Source organism: Oryctolagus cuniculus, chromosome 10 (assembly GCF_051225735.1).
Source record: "Oryctolagus cuniculus isolate XC-2025 breed Fujian yellow rabbit chromosome 10, ASM5122573v1, whole genome shotgun sequence".
In the NCBI taxonomy this organism is placed as follows: domain Eukaryota; kingdom Metazoa; phylum Chordata; class Mammalia; order Lagomorpha; family Leporidae; genus Oryctolagus; species Oryctolagus cuniculus.
In genome coordinates, this window is record NC_142876.1 from 56536819 (window position 1) to 56553808 (window position 16990).

A 16990-nucleotide genomic window follows, 5' to 3' on the forward strand; every position below is an offset into this window, starting at 1 on the left:
AGTATAGGTTAATTTTATGAAATTATTGAATTAGTGTTAATTACTGCTAAAAGTTAGATTATTAAATAGCAATGCCCTGACCCTTTGAAATTCCAAATATGCAACCATCCCACGCATTACATTGTTCCATCCCAGTTCCTGTTCTGGAGGTAGAAACTGAGATAAAGCATCCTACCAGTTCCAGGTCTTTATTACATTATAAACCTCAGACAGTTAGAATATCTAAAATACCATAAGCCAGACACTACCGTTCCAGACTTCATCACAGCATCAGTAGATCATGCATATCTATCTTAAATGCAGATCTATTTAATATCTATCAACAGCAAACAATTCCTGTAAAACTGTTAAGCAAGCATGCTGAAAAAGTATCACACATGGAACATTTGTTGTCTGATTATATGAACAAAGAGGAGAAAGGTACTTTTCATATGATCTAGTTTTCCCAGAAAAGTCATCACATTTTTTAATTGGAAAGTAAAACATTTAAAACTGATTTTTACTTGGATAAAGTCTGAGACCTGTCAATTCAACAAGTCTAATGAGAAAAAAAGAACCAACACTTTCAGAGGGTCTATTTTGTAGCAGTCCTCACCTACATGTGTTGATCCAGGATCTCAGGAAAGTGACCACTTTGGAATCAAATTTTGTGTATAGCATCTTAGAGTCAAAAAATATCAAGTGGCCAGTATTGTGGCATAGCGGGTAAAGCCGCAGCCTGCAACACCAACATCTGACATGGTGTTAGCTCCAGACCAAGCTGTTCCACTTCCAATCCAGCTCCCTGCTAATATGCCTGGGAAAGCTGCAGGAGATGGCCCAAGTGCTTGGATTCCTGCCACACACATGGGAGATTTGGAAGAAGCTCCTGACTTCTGGCTTCTGCCTGTCCCAGCCCCAGCCATTGAAGCCATTTGGGGAGTGAACCAGCAGATGCAAGACCTCGCTTACTCTCTGTCTTCTCTCTCTGTGTAACTCTGACTAAATAAATAAATTAATTTTAAAAAAATCAAGAATCTTAGAGGAAAATTGATACTTTGTTTGGTAGTGGTTTTATTTCTTGAATAATAGGTTTTTAGGTTGATTTTACATGAAAAGATGTGAGCCTACTAGAGAATGTGATGGTTGTCAAATGAAGCCTGGAATGATACAATCTGTAGAACTGTGCACACAAGAAACATTGCTCGCATTAGTCCTCAGTGAGACGCTGCTGCTCACAGCCACTGTATCACTGTCGACTGCATCACTCACTGTGCTTCCACCTGTGAAGACACAGACCTCACAATTCTCTAATATTCCATCAGTGTCATCAATTCCATCAGTAAGACCATCACCTCCTGCTCCAGCAATTCTCAGCCTACTACCAAATCATCAAAGTAGAGCAGCCAGAACAGCTACCTGGGGTTTTGTGGTTAATCAGGAGATAAACCTGGGTTCACGTGAGGAGTTCATCTGCAACAGGAAGTTTTCTCTATCAACTATGGCTACAGAGGTTTCACTTGCTTATGTTCCATAAAAGAATCAAGGGATTAGAGCACTTTTTAAGTAGCCATTTTTAAAATGCTGAAAATAAAGCTATTAGAATATTTTTATATAAGACTTGTTAGAAACATAACCAGGGCTGGCACTGTGGCCACCATTTGCAGTGCCGGCAAAGGATAAGCCACCGTTTGCAGTGCTGGCGTCCCATATGGGTGCTGTTTCGAGTCCCAGCTGCTCCACTTCCCATCTAGCTCTATGCTATGGCCTGGGAAAGCAGTATAAGATGGCCCAAATGCTTGGGCCCCTGCACCACGTGGAAGACCTAGAAGAAGCTCCTGGCTTCTGGCTCTGGATTGGCCCAGCTCCTGCCATTGTGGCCATTTGGGGACTAAATCAGCAGATGGAAGACCTCTCTCTCTCTCTTTCTATCTCACCTTCTCTTTCTCTCTCTGCCTCTGCCTCTCTGTAACTCTGTCTTTCAAATAATAAATAAATAAATCTTTTAAAAAAGAAAAAGAAACATAACCAGGACTCCAGGTTTATTTCCCACAAATGAAACTGAGGTATACATTGTAGAGATACTCTTTCCATTACCCATCTTCCATGTTCAATACTGCAGACAGTATTATGGTTTTTCAAAGAATTTCCGACTAAATATAAAAGTAGAATGTCAGGAGGCCAGCTCTGTGGTGCAGCGGGGTAAAGCCATGGCCTAAAGTGCTAGCATCCCATATGGGCGCTGGTTCTAGTCCCGGCTGCTCCTCTCCCAAACCAGCTCTCTGCTATGGCCTGGGAAAGCAGTGGAGGATGGCCCAAGTCCTTGGGACCCTGCACCCATGTGGGAGACCCAGAAGAAGCTCCTAGCTCCTGGCTTTGGATTGGCACAGCTCAGGCCATTGCGGCCATCTGGGGAGTGAAGCGGCAGATGGAGGACCTCTCTGTCTCTACCTCTCTCTGTAATTCTGTCTTTCAAATAAATAAAATAAATCTTTAAAAAAAAAAAAAAGTAGAATGTCGGACTGGTGCTGTGGCATAGCAGGTAAAGCCGTCGCCAGCAGTGTCAGCATCCCTTATGGGCACCGGTTCCAGACTCGGCTGCTCTACTTCCAATCCAGTTCTCTGCTTCAGCATGGGAAAGCAGCAGAAGATGGTCCACATGCTTGGGCTCCTGCACCCACATGGAAGTCCTGGAAGAAGCTCCTGGCTTCAGATCAGTGCAACTCTGGCCGTTGCAGCCATCTGGGGAGTGAACCAGCAGATGGAAAACTTCTCTCTCTCTCTAACTCTTTCAAATAAATAAACAAATCTTAAAAAAAAAAAAAGGAATTGTATCTACAAATCACATTGAATCTGTTAAAAACTAATTAAAAATTTTAAAAAGTAGAATATCAACGCTATAGAGTATAATTAATCTATCAACATTTTATATTCACTATGTATTCAACATTGCATTAGATATTTTGGAAAATGCAGACAAAAATATTCCCACTGTATCCTTCCAAAGGACTTACACTTTAGTATTCAGGAAAAAATACTTTCCTGAAGCAATCAGGGAATGTAAATGACTACAATGAAATTCTTTTCTTTTTAAAGATTTATTCTTTAAAAATTTATTTGAAAAGCATAATTATGAGGTTGGGGAAAGGGGTGGAGAAGAGAGATCTTCCATCCACTGGCCCACTCCCCAAATGGCTGCAAAGCCTGGAGCTGAGGAGGTCTGAAGTCAAGAGCCAGGAGCTTCCTCCAGGTCTCCCACATGGGTGCAGGTGCTCAAGGACTTGGGCCATCTTCTTCTGCTTTCCCAGGCCATTAGCATGGAGCTGGATTGGAAGTGGGGCAGCCAGGACTCAAACAAGTGTCCACACGGGATGTTGGCACTGCAGGTGGAGGTTCAACCCTCTATGCCATAGCACCAGTTCCAAACCTACAATGAAATTTTATAACTTGACATACAAACTATGAACAACATAAATGTTTAGAGTGAGAGAAAACATCAATATTCAGTATAGTTCCATAAAAAGAATAAATTAGATCTCAAAGCAGTGTTCTCTGTCATTATTGGGCATGAAAGTCACTTGGAACTATTTTTAGAGCTCAAAATCTGCAATTAAATAGCATTTCCAGTTGAATCCCATACAGATGGCTTTAAAAAGTATGTTAAATAATAGGTGTGATTTGTGGGACTCTCTGAAGTGGAGAGCTCTCTATGATGATGGAAATGTTCTATATCTTCACCATCAGCCCTCCGTAGCCATTAGGCTCTTGAAATGTGACATGTGAGCTGAGGAACTAGATTTTAAATTATATTTAATTTTAATGATTTTTAATTAAAACAGTCATATCCAGAATAAACATTTGTTGTAGTAATTAAGACACCACTTGGAAACCCACATTTCATAGAGAAGTACCTGGGTTTAAGTCCAGCTAATGCACACTCTGGAAGACAGCCCTTGATGGCCCAAATACTTAGGTCTTTGCCAGCTACATTCATGACCCAGATTGAGTTCTGGACTCCTGATATCAGTCTGGTCCAGCATGGGCTCATGCAAGAATTTGAGGAAGGAAACAGCAGATGGACGATATCTCTGAGTATGTGTGCCTCTCAAAGAAAATGAAAACTTAAGAGAGAGAGACAGACACAGAGATGGAGACAGTCCTTCCATCTGCTGGTTCACTTCCCAAATGGCTACAATGGCATGAGCTGAGTCAGTCAGAAACTGGGAGCCACAGGCTTCTTTCAGGTCTCTCATATGGGTGCAGCACCCCAAATACTTGGGCCATCTCCCATTGCTTTTCCCAGGCACATTAGCCAGGAGCTAGATCAGAAGTGGAGCAGCCAGGAGTCAAACCAGTACCCATATGGGATGCAGGCATCATTACCTGCTAAGACACAGTGCCAGCCCAAGGGAAAACTTTCTAAGAAAGGGAAACATGAGACGAGCCATGGGTAGGAATGCCATCAGCAGGATATAAAGGCAGGACAGACAAATAATTGGCTCATCTAAAACAGACACACTGAATTAGATTATTATGGGGTCAGATTACAATAAACTTTGATGGGAACTGATGGAATTCATTTTCATGGTATATACTGCAAGTTGCCCAATCAAGCCATTTCCTGATCTTCTTTAATATCAACCCCCTTTGAGTTTGAGCATGCTTACCCCATACTCTGAGGGAAAATCGTGAATATCCTACACTGGTCAAAGTATTTCTATTCTCCTTATCATGTGTGAACATGTGTTAAATTCTGGCCAAGGGGACTTGAGATGTTTATGTATGCAGGTAAAATTGAAAAAACATCTAGCCTGAGAAAAGGGAGTCTTTTTCTGGCTCCAGTCAAAGCAGTACAAGGATATGAGTCTTCGATGCTGCTAATGCCTCGGGATAATTACAAGCAAGCTGGAAAACAAATGCCAGCAAGCTGAGATTGGTAAAGAATGACCAAAAGGACCTGGGTCCATGATATCATCAAGTGCCTGAATTAATCCAGGAAACTTTGATGATATAATAAATCCATTAATGTGAAATGCCATTAGTTCTTTGTTGTTATTGTTACATGCTGCTTACATCATTAGACTAGAGTACTAATGTTCAGGGTGACACCCTTCGGGAAATACTAAGGTACATAACTGATAGCCACTGAAAGCATTTGGTCAAGTTGAGAAACTGATAGAGAACAATGTTCAATGTTTTAAAATGACATGCATGGCGGGGCAAACATTTTGGTGCAGCGGGTTAAGCCTATATGCTTGCATCCTTATAGGAGTGCCTAGTTCAAGTCCTGACTCCTCTGCTTCCAATCCAGCTTCCTGCTAATGCACCCAGGAGGCAGCAGATGATGGTCCAAGTGCTTGGGTTTCTGTCACCCACATGGTAGACCCAGATAGAGTTCACAGCCTGTTGTTCAGAGAAACAGTATGAAAGGTCTCTTGTGTATGCATGTGTTCTCTCTCTGTCACTCTGCCTTCAAATATATACATACATACACCTTTTTTAAAAAAAATAACATGCATGGAAGCAGGTGTGTGGCCTAGTGGTTAAGAATCACTGTTTCATGCCAGAGTGCCTGAGTTTGCAGCCTCCTGCTAATGTAGATCCTGGAAGGCAACAGTGCTCCTGCCACCCACATGAGAAATCCAGAGTTCCTGGCTCCTAGCTTCCGCCCTGGGCCATGAGGGTATTTAGGAAGTGAACCAGCAGATGGGAGTTTTCTCTCTCTTTTTCTCTCTGCCCCTCCAATAAATAAATAAAATTAAAAAGAAAATTACATGCACACAAAATAGATTTGAAAAAAGAAAATGTAGAGTCAAGCAGACCAACTTAAAAAGCCTGAAAAATCAAAATTAACAAAAGATTTTGTAAGTACTAGAGACATATTACTAGTATATAAAATCATTAATGCATAAATATTTGAAACAAAATTACAGTAACAGCTCATTTTCTAAGGATGATAACATTGTAACTTTCTTTTCCTTCCTCCCTCCTTCCCTCCCTCCCTTCTCTCTTTTCTCCTTCCTTCCTTCCTTCCTTCCTTCCTTCCTTCCTTCCTTCCTTCCTTCCTTCCTTCCTTCCTTCCTTCCAAAAAGCAGAGTTACAGAAAGAGAGCATCCACTGGTTCACTCCCCAAATGGTCGCAGTGGCTGGAGCTGAACCAATCGGAGCCAGGAGCTTCCTCCAGGTCTCCCACATGAATGCAGGGGCTCAAGGACTTGGGCCATCTTCCGCTGCTTTCCCAGGCACATTAGCAGAGATCTGGATCGGAAGTGGAGCAGCCCAGACTCAAGCCGGTGCCCACATGGGATGCCAACACTGCAGGCAGCGGCTCAACCCATTGCAGCACAATGCCAGCTCCTGTTTTCTGATTTTCCAAATTGTCCCCATATGCTATAAATTCTACTTAACATGAAAGATAATGACATTTAAGGATACTAAAGAAAGTATAATCTTTCTAAATGTTATGAATTCACTTTTAAATGAAAAATATCTGGAAATATCATTCCCTTACATTCACTGTGATTAAAGTGTGAGAAAGTGTGATTAAAGTGCCTGAGAAACAATATGGTAAATTGGGAGGCAAGAGGACTAGCCAGGCACTGGTCACAAAAATCTTGTGGTGCTGTTTCAAGCCACTAAAATCCAACAGAAATCTGTTTTAAAACAGAAAAAAATTTGTTTGAACATAAAACTTTATGGAACTAATATCAAAATTCTGATTCTAGAAGAGAATAAAAGTCAATGTTCCTCAAATTCTCTAAGCAAACCAGATACCCTGGAAAATAATTATTTTGTAGTTTTAATATGACTTTCAAAGCAAAAATTTTTGGCACCGATTTTTCAGGGAAAAAACTAGTTCTAGAAAGTTTAACGTGAGTTAAAATTCTAATATTAAGTAGGAATGAAGTGAAAGCTTATTATATTTAAGTTATGCTTTACAAAATATTATTATTATTTTATACCAGAGATAGTAATCTTTTTAAAAATTTATTTATTATTTTTGAAAGGCAGAGTGATGGAAGGTCTTCCATTCACCGATTCATTTCCCAAACACCCACAACAGCTTAGGCTGGACCAGGCTGAAGCCAGGAGCCAGGAACTCCACCAGCATCTCCCTTGTGGGTGGCAGGAACCCAGGTCCTTCAGTCATCACCTGCTGCCTTCCGAGGGTGCATTCGCAGGAAGCTGGATTGGAAGAGAGGAGTCGGGACAGTGGATGGCTAATTTTTTATCTACATATACAGAGATTTTTTTCCTCCAATCTGTCATTTGTTTATGGTATTTATTTACAGTTCTTTTTTTCTTTACAAAGATTTTCGCTAATTGTGTGATCAAGTATGTCTATCTTTTAATATATAGCTCTGGTTTCTTGCTTAACTTAAATAAATGTCCTTCAATGAAGCAATGGTTGTTTAACTGTGGAATATGTGTACTAGAGAATATTAAGTAGAACAATCATTAAAAGAAAAAAATAAGAGCTATACCAGTTATATCACTTGTGTTTAGTATATGGAAAAATATATGTATACATGTAAATATGATTGTATATACAAGATGCTGAAAATATATAATATGTAAAACGTTACATGATCATGGAAAAATTTATAATAACATAAATAGCAGATCAGTGACACTGTTTCAGTGAAACAAAGGGTAAAGAGGGAAGCTAGCCACCTGAATTTTTTAAAAGAAGTGACTACAGGAATAGGCATTTGGCATGGTGGTTAAGAAACTGCTTGGGATGCCCACATCCATACTGGAGTGCCTGGGTTTCAGTCCCAGCTCCATTTCTGACTCTAGCTTCCTGTTAATGCAGACCATAGGAGATAGAATGTAGTAAGTCCCTGTCACTCATGTGGATACCTAGATTGAGTTCCTTGCTCCTGGGTTCCAGCCTGGCCCAGCCCTAGCTATTGCAGACATTTGGGTAGTGAATCAGCAGACGGGAGATCTCTCTCTGTCTGTCTGCCTGCATTTCAACTAAATTAAATAATTTTTAAAGTGACTACATTTTATAAAATATAACATAACCCCATTTATGTAAAATTATTTATGTTGTGAATGTATATAAATATATATGGAGATATATGAAAGAATAGCCACCAAAATGTTAATGCTATTTAAATCAGGATGGTTAGATTTCAAGAAGGGAAGAGAAACAAGAAAGGAAATCAGAGGAAAAAAATGAAACAAAAAAAGAGAAAATAACCAAGCAGATTTAACTCCACCCTTCCCCACAACAGAACAGACTATGCAGAAGGATGGCAGAATGCTCAGGTAAAAAGGTTCCCTCTCTAATGTGGGTATACATTACAGAAATAGTCTTCAAGTTCCTCAAATACATGACTCAGGTGTATATACAAACTCACTACAGTAGTGTCCACTAAATTGGATTTTAAATCAGGAAATTAATGAGACATTATATGAATTACATATTTGTTTCACACTGTGATTTATATAGGCAATATAAGACAATTTTAGGCATATATACTCTATGAAAATTAAATTTACAGAATGGTAAATTTGAGAAGTAGTTCTGAGACTTCTATGTTCATTAAAAACTACCTGGAGGCTGGCGCCGCAGCTCAATAGGCTAATCCTCCGCCTGCAGCGCCGGCACCCGGGTTCTAGTCCCGGTTGGGGCGCCGGATTCTGTCCCAGTTGCTCCTCTTCCAGTCCAACTCTCTGCTGTGGCCCTGGGAGTGCAGTGGAGGATGGCTCAAGTCCTTGGGCCCTGCACCTGTATGGGAGACCAGGAGAAGCACCTGGCTCCTGGTTTCGGATCAGCGCAGCGCGCCGGCCGCGGCACACTGGCCGTGGCGGCCATTGAGGGGTGAACCAATGGAAAAAGGAAGACCTTTCTCTCTGTTAAAATGTATGTTCATGGGTCCCAACCTAGAAATTCTTATTCAGTGGGTCTAGTGACCAATAATCTATATTTAACAAGCATACCAGGGAAATGTGGCAGGTGTCAAACAGATCACCCTGAAAAACAGTGAATTTCAGAATGCCTGATCTCTTTACAAACTGATTAACCAAAGATTTTGAGGTGTGTAGTATACTAGACAGAACAAAAGTTTAAAGACTGATTGATTACCCCTCTCTTGCCTCTCCCCTTCAGCTCACTGGCCTCCCAGTCACCCTCCTAACAGGCTAAAATCCTCTTCCCCTAAACTTTCCAGTGTCTCAGTCCCTCTTCCTTGGGTTTTCACGCAGGTGTCACTTTTTGATGACACTCTGCAGAGAATTACATCCCCCATCTCACTTTTTAATTCCCCTTTCTGCTTCTCCCTTACCCCACACCCCCTCACCCCAGGACATTAACACAACATATTCTACTCATTTGGTATTGCAAACTGATTTCCATGAGGACAAGGACATTTGTCACTTTTTTCACTGTGGCATCCCCAGCACCTACAGCAGCACCTGGACAGGGTCCAGGGAGATTTAATTTGGCAGTGGTCAAACAAATAAAGTTTGAGTGAATAATAGGAGGTAGGTACAGATGTTAAGTAGATGTGTGTGTCAGGGGCAGGGTTGGGGATTGTTAGTATACAGATTCCCAGCCCTGCCAGAGATTCTGACTCAGTAGACCTGGCGTGGGGCCTGAGAGTATAAATTTGTAACAATCCAGTTGATATTGATGAACTTAGATAGTAGTCAGGTTTCATTTTTTAATGAAAGTTAACTTATTCTGCTACTCAAGAAGTTGCACATTGGCTAGAAAGGGAAAGTCTGTCCTACTCATTGGCATTTGTCAGAAGAATAAAATGGTTCCCCTAACTTCTTATCCCTAAGCTATCCACACAAATCAATTAAATACAATAGGGATATTTTCACATAACATATTTAACATTACTTTTATGAATATTCACTATACCCTGATTTTTAATAATTACATGGTGTCTAGGTTGTCTATAATTTTTCATTCTTATTAAAAATGTTTCAATTGATGCTTCCATTATATGCCTTTGTACATCTGGGTATTTCTAACAAATTCCTAGAAGGGAAATTTCTGATTCAAAAAGTTTAGATCCGTACTTCCAGTAGAGCTGTCTCCAGGGAATGAAAATATCCAATATCTACATGGTCATGTAGCCACCAGCCACATGCAGCTACTGAACACTTGAAATGTGACCAGTACAACTGAAAAACTGAATCTTTAGTTGTATATAGTGTTAATTTATTTACATTTAAATAGCTCCATGAAGCTGGAGCTATCATATTGGAACAGGGCAGATCTTAATATACAATGCAAATTACTCTCCAGAAAAAAGTGTAATTGTTTACCTTTACTTAGTATACTATAATAACCCTTTCTTTATCCAATGGCCAACTCTAGGTTTTATCAATCTATTCATCTTTATAATGTGAAAATTAAAAATATCTGTGAGGTTTTAGCACACTTGTCTCTAATTGTTAGTCACATTGAATGGAGTTATTTCTTCTGTCATCATGGTCATTCAAATACAAACATTTCTGCCCATATTACTTCACTCAGAGGTTGGAAATTATCTGGCTTACAGAATTGTTTTGTTGGATCAATATTTTTTCTATAAAATTTACTGCCAACTTTTCAGCTTCACCTGTAAAATCAAATCATCTGGCAATGGTGCCCATACCCTCAAAAAGCATCAGAAATTTTGTCACCTTCGTACTTTCTTGCCACCACAAATCATCATCCCCTACTACTTTACAGGTGTCTGGCTTCACCACCCAGATTACTGCTTGACCCCCTCCAGGTGTCTGATTTTTACATTTCTTGCCTGAATAAAATTTTGAAAGATAAAAAAAAATAGCAGCACACAGTAATAGCTAACTTTCATTTCATGTTTAGCATGAAAAAGTGATTTAATAATATTTCTGGGCTATTTTACAACTAATATTTACTGTTATTTTAGTAGAAGAATACCTTTTCAGTGGCTGTTGAGGTTTCTTACCCCACAGAATAGTGGTTCAGCATCAGAAGGGTTGTTAAAAGACAGATTGGAAGGCCTCATCTCCAGAGTTTCTGATTCTGTAAGTTATTGTAGGCCCTAGGAATCTGCACCTAACTCCAAGCTTTGAGCACAGCTCCACACTGAGATGAGGTTTTCTCAGTTATGGACATTCCTAGAAGGGCAGTGACAATATGTAATTTTGACAAGATAATATGTATTTGTAGACCCTTTTCCTAAAACATATCTACATTTATTATTTCATTTTATCTCCACAAGAATTCTGTGCCAAAGGCTGGTCGTCAGAGCACTAACTGTGACTCATTTTACAGAGGAAGAGTCAGTTTCAGGAATGAAAAAACTCATCTAAGCACACAAAAGTTAAAAAAAAAAAAAAAAAAAAAAAAGCCAGAACAAGGAGGCTTCCTAACTTCTAACCTTGGTAATACAGGCAAACATGGCCATACAGGACACAACTGAAGCTTGCTCCTGCAGACTGGCACCATAAAAACAGAACCATGCCCACGAACAGAGAAGACAATACAAGATATGGGTCATGGCAACAAACGTGCAGTAAGTGCTGATTATGTTAGTGTAGCCTAATCTAACTGTAAAACATACTCAGAGAGTACAGGGGAAAGTAAAGATAAAATCTGAGACCACAACCATGAAAAGATAGTGAATTATCCATATTACTGAGAGGGTGGGTGCTGGGGAAAACAGAGTTAGGGAGAAGAGAGGAGCCACTGTGTCCCTGGGGACTTCACATCTGGACTTGGAGGAGCTGCTATCACCAGTCAGTCAAGAAGGGGAGGGAAGGAAGAGTACACAATAGGGAGCAGCCCTCCTGGGGCTCAACAGCACAAAGAGCTGCTGTTATCCACGTTGGGTGTGTGTTTGCCAGAAATATCAGGGCTGCTGGGACTCCAGAACTTACAAGGGCATGCTTTTGTGCAGTCTAAATTACCTTGACTGTATGGGAACTCAAGTCAGAGGGCATAGCTTCATTATCCATTTGAAGCCAAAAGATAACCTGAGTGAAGGCCATAAACTTCCTCCCTCTGATATTTCTCCAAGTTTCTAAAAGCATTCCCACTTAAAAAAAAATCTATCACATTTTAATCAAGGTAATACTAATTATAACTCAGCCCTTCGAGTGGAAGAAGGGCTTTACTTACATTGGATTTACATATGACATGTGATTAATTTTGTTACTTTTCTAAGACTTAAAATAATAGCCAAAAAACATTACCATAGACTGAAAATACAAGAAAACTGTTAATTTGAAAACACACACACACATTGAAACATTTAGTTCCTTCTTCATTAGTGTCATTAGGGACCTCTCCTACACATCTGTCTTACAGTCTAGCTGGAAAGAACCAAGGCAACAAAGCTTCCGGATTCCATTTGGAAAACTGTAACAATACTGTTGAAAAAACTCTCTCTGGCTTTGCACAAGATCAAAACGAGATACAATGTTACACTGACCAAGCAGTAACAATATGAATGTTTTCAAAATAACATAAGTTTTTCTACTTTGTTAGTGACCATATACATTTATATAATCCTTTAGAGAGTAACTGGAAATTTCTTAATAAAAGTAACAGCTAACATTTATATTTTTTCATGTGTCTCTATGCTTTTGTCTTAGCAAATATTACCATAGTCATTTTACAGATTAGAAAGCTAAAGTTCTGAGCAATTAAGTTACTTGCTCAATATTGCCAATAAGTGATAGAACTAGGTTTGAACCTAGAACTTGTAATTTTGGAGCATACCCATTTACAACTACACTACCCTGCCTGTCCAGGGAAATAGGCCTAAGGAAAGTTGAAAAAAAAAAAGAATAAAGTTACATTCATGGGTATGGTCATTATATTTTTAAAAAATATTGGGAAATTCCAAAATAGGAAGGGTAAAGTAAATTATGGGATGCCCATTGCATAAACTATTATAAATTATTCTAAATATTAGGACAAATTATAGAAAATTATTTATAAAAAATCAGAGTAAGAATTGTATCTGCAATATGATAAGACAGCCACTAAAAAAATCAACATTTATATGGAAAGTTTGATAAAGGAGTTGGAAACAATAAAAACTATTACCATTTTATAATTTCACTGCTAGTATTTAATTCTCTTCTGTTTTTGTCAGTTTTATCAGTCAACCAAGTCTACCATAAGCACCCTTATAACTATATTCTTCTAATTCATACTGTCAATATCCCAATCAATCAATTCCTAAAACTTTGCCCTAATTTATTTATATTGCAGGCCTATTCAAACTAATTACATATTTTTAAAATCAGCAGTCCTGAATTTTTAAATATGACAGCTCCATCAATGATTTTTATAATCACCACTTACAGGGTACTTTTGAAATTCCTTAACTGAGATCATACATAGTGACTAAAATTAGCTAATTCTTTTTGCTTTCACAATAGTGCAACCACTCCTCCACTCCCCCATTCCTGCACCCACCCTGAAATCATTAGCCCAGAGGTTGTAGATGTTTTAGAGATTAGAGAAGTTTCCTATTAAAAACGTGATCTGGAAGTGAACACTTTAAATGTAACTAAAATATCTTAGCTATAAAGGATATTATTAACCTACATACTTTTGAGAATGACTAATGAAGTATGTCTAGTCTCTAAGAGTAGGTAACTGACCTTTATTTACACTTTACAAAAAAAAAAAAAAAAAGAGTAATTTCCCTAAAAATGGCCTCATGACCTGTGAAGAGAATTCACTAAGGTGTCACTCACAGAGGCCCATTCAGCCTGGGGTTGGCCTCCATCAGCAATATAAACAGACATTTTGTGGGAAAGTAGCTGTTGCCCAATGACAGCAAATTTGTAAGAGGAGAAATGTGCTTTAAACATCTCAACTTCCTCCTTATGAACCTACCATTCAGGAAAATGTTCTGTGACTCCGCTGCTTAATATTCCCAGTTGAGTTGGGTTATCCTTAGCCAGTCTTAAGAACACCTACAGAACTACTATTTTAATCAAGAATTTGAGAGTAAGAAGGACCCTTACAAGTTCAATTTTCTTTTTTTTTAAACTGAGGAGAAAATAAAAGCAATTCCAAGAAAGTTACGTTGTTTGGCTAGTTTATGGCAAATCCAGGCCAAATGTCTTAAACCTGGCCTCCATATTTCTCCCTCACCACCAAAACTTTCCTATTGTTTGTCACGTCCACAGGAGCATACAAACATCCCTTCCACGCTTTCTGACTTACACTGTGGTGGATACAAGACACTACAATTTACATTCTCTACGTCCTGAAGAGATGGATATGGAGAAAAAAATTAACAAAAGTTATAATAACCAGTGTAAATAAACTGGCACCTGTGTGGAAGGGAGATAACTTCATAGTTTTGCTTTCTACTCTACACTTGTCATAAGATCTTTCACCACCCTAATTGATCTTCAAGGTAGTAAGTGTCCCCTCTAGGCCAATGATATAATGTCTTCATGAGTGGACATCAAATTAATATTCATCACTATTTACATACAGTTGTCGTTGCTTACATTGTTTCTTCAATTCTATCACGTATTTCCATTTTAATGAGAGATTTATGGAAGGCTAAACAAGAAAGGTATAACTGTGATGGCCTCTGGAGAGGAGGTACAGGGCACTGGAGTATGGAGGGGGAGAGGCTTAATTGCACTGAATATTCTTCATTGAAACTTTCACCTACTCACAACTTTTTAATATTCAGTCATTACAATTTTTCTTTTAAATGCATACCTAGATGCAAGTAACTGTATTACTAAATGCTTTCAGTGAAACAACTACTTTTCCTCTTTCAAATAAGTTTCCAGTATTGCAACTTGTTCAGTTGCATAGACATTTTCACAAATAAAGAGAGCCAACACCGTCGCAAAACTCAAAGCAGAATTCCAAAATACAAAGCATAAGAACAATTTTCAGAAGAACGAGAGGTTTTTCAGCGAAATTCAATCCAAAAGTCATTTTTGCGGAAAAGCTAGGTTATAAAATGGGATTTCATTGGGATTTCTGTCTCCAAAGGCGGAGTAGGGGTGGGGGCTCTGTGGTCTGAAAAACAGACATTAAAACTAGGTTTCTATCTTCTCGGCCGGGGTGGGGTGAATAAAGACCTTGGACCAGTCACGTTCATAGAAGAAAGGAGAGAGACTCGGGGCTGCTCCGGGATCCGCGCGCCTCAGCTGCGCTTCCCGTGCGGAAGAACCGCCTTGTGGGACGCGGCTCGGGCTCGGTGGGACCAAGAAGCCCCACGAGGTGATCCAGACCAATCACTTCCCTTTCACGGAGCTCGGAACAGGGACTGCGGAACCGAGTGACTGTAACCAGCCGCCCATCACCACCCTCGCCGGGCCAGGGCACGCCTGGACTCGCTGTCCCCCGGTGTCAGGGTCAGCTGTCAACACCACCCTTTGTGTCTCATTCAGAGTAAGAGAGGTCCTCAGCCACTCGCAGAAAAATGGGATGGACGGCCGAAAGATGTGCGCGCGCTCGTCGCGAAGTGACATTTGGTTCGAAGGGGCTGAGCTAACACCGAGCCGCCCGCCGGCGTACTCAACTTTCCGAATCCGCGCATCCTCTCCGCGAGCACCCGGGCTTCTCCCGACCCGCCGCCCACGCCTAAAGCGAACCCCTCATCGCCCCTGCGGCTCGGGGAGACCCGCGGGGCGCGCCCCCTCGCCGCCGCCTCAGCGCTCCAAGAGCTCCGCCGCGCGCCCTCAGCTTCCTTCATCCCACGCTCCGACTACCTCGCTCCCGCCACAAAGGCAGCGAGGGAGAGCCAAGGGTGACAGGCCTTTGGCCTCCGGGCGCCCAGGGCACGGGCTGCGTCCCTCCGGTGAGCTGACGAGAGGCGGCGGGGAAGGCACAGCCTGGAATCCTGGGCTGGCACCGTCGCCCGCCCTCACCTAGCAAACGCACTCTCGCTCACACCCCCGCTCCGCCTCCCGGTTCCTCCCGAAAAAGTCCGCGCAGCGCTTCCCGGCGCAGGCAGGGTGTCCAGCCCGCCAAGGGGCCGCTCCTGCCGGCCACAGGCGTGTGCTGGAGCCCGGCTCACGACCTCTCACCTCCCGCGCCCGCAGTCCCCGCAGCCGCTCACCTGGCCCTGGCGGGGCGCGAGGACAGAGGACCAGGGGGTGGCCCCTCGCCTTGGCCGGGGCTGGTCACCCCACCCCCAGTCCCGCTCCCGGGGTTGCGCTGCGATGGCTCGGCCGCCCTCCTCCGAGGTGCTAGCGCCGCCGCCGGCTGGCGTCTCTGTGGCAGGCGCGCTGGCCGCGCGCTCAGTTTCCCGGGGCGGAGCGAGGCGGCGGCCGCCGCGGCCGGAGGCGGATTCCTCAGGTGCGGCCCCTCCCGCTTGGCCAGAACCTCCTGGGAGAGGACCCCCGCGCCCCCTCCCCCCGCCCCGCCTCCGGCGGTCGCGCAGCCTGGGCGCCCGCGAGTGGTCTCCCGGCCCCGCTCGCCCTCGGTGAGGGCAATGGGCGCACTCCCGGCTCCCTGCCAGCTCTTCACGCATGCCCCCACCAGAGTGCAGCCCAAGGGGCACTCTCCTCACGCCCCCATTTCCAAACTGCAGCGCACAGGCTCTGGAGAGTGGAAGTGGGAGCGTGCAGGGGTCCTCTGGGAAGGAGGTTCGTCCCCTAGGCTGCCGACGCGCGCAGCCGGGAGGAAAAATCATGCCTTCGCTCAGCCTCGTTCATTCTGTGCTCTCGCCTCGCTGGCGATGGCTGTCCCTGGGCGCTGGACGGTGACCCAAGAACCCTAAGCGTGAACCTGGGCCAAGGTGGGTCAAAAACCCTTGGCCTCTTGCAAGGAAAGAGTAGGGCGGGGACGTGTGCACGAAACCAAACGAGCCCAGGAGCTTCTGGCCACAGCAGCCTTTTGCACCTCCGGCCTCGGGACCCCGGCCGGGTGCTCGGGTCAGCGGCTCACTGACGCTACCGACTCGCTCGCCATGGCTCGTCCTGAGCCTCCCGGGACCCAGGGGCAGCCACTTCCACCGGGGCCTTGACGGTGCCGCAGGGAGGTAGGGACAAAGTTAGCTCCACTTCTCACAGCCGGGAT

At 42.5% G+C, this 16990-nt stretch overlaps 1 protein-coding gene across 7 annotated transcripts in view; it reads right to left on the reverse strand.

Moving 5' to 3' along the window:
* The window catches only part of GREB1L (GREB1 like retinoic acid receptor coactivator), a 285560-nt gene extending 269353 nt beyond the window's left edge, over nucleotides 1-16207 (reverse strand). For all 7 annotated transcript variants that reach the window (XR_016214605.1, XR_016214606.1, XM_051852064.3 and 4 more), the window contains exon 1: nucleotides 16029-16207. The gene's annotated coding sequence lies outside the window, so the exon portion shown is untranslated. The remainder of the gene's footprint in view (nucleotides 1-16028) is intronic.
* Between the last annotated feature and the right edge of the window lie 783 nt (nucleotides 16208-16990).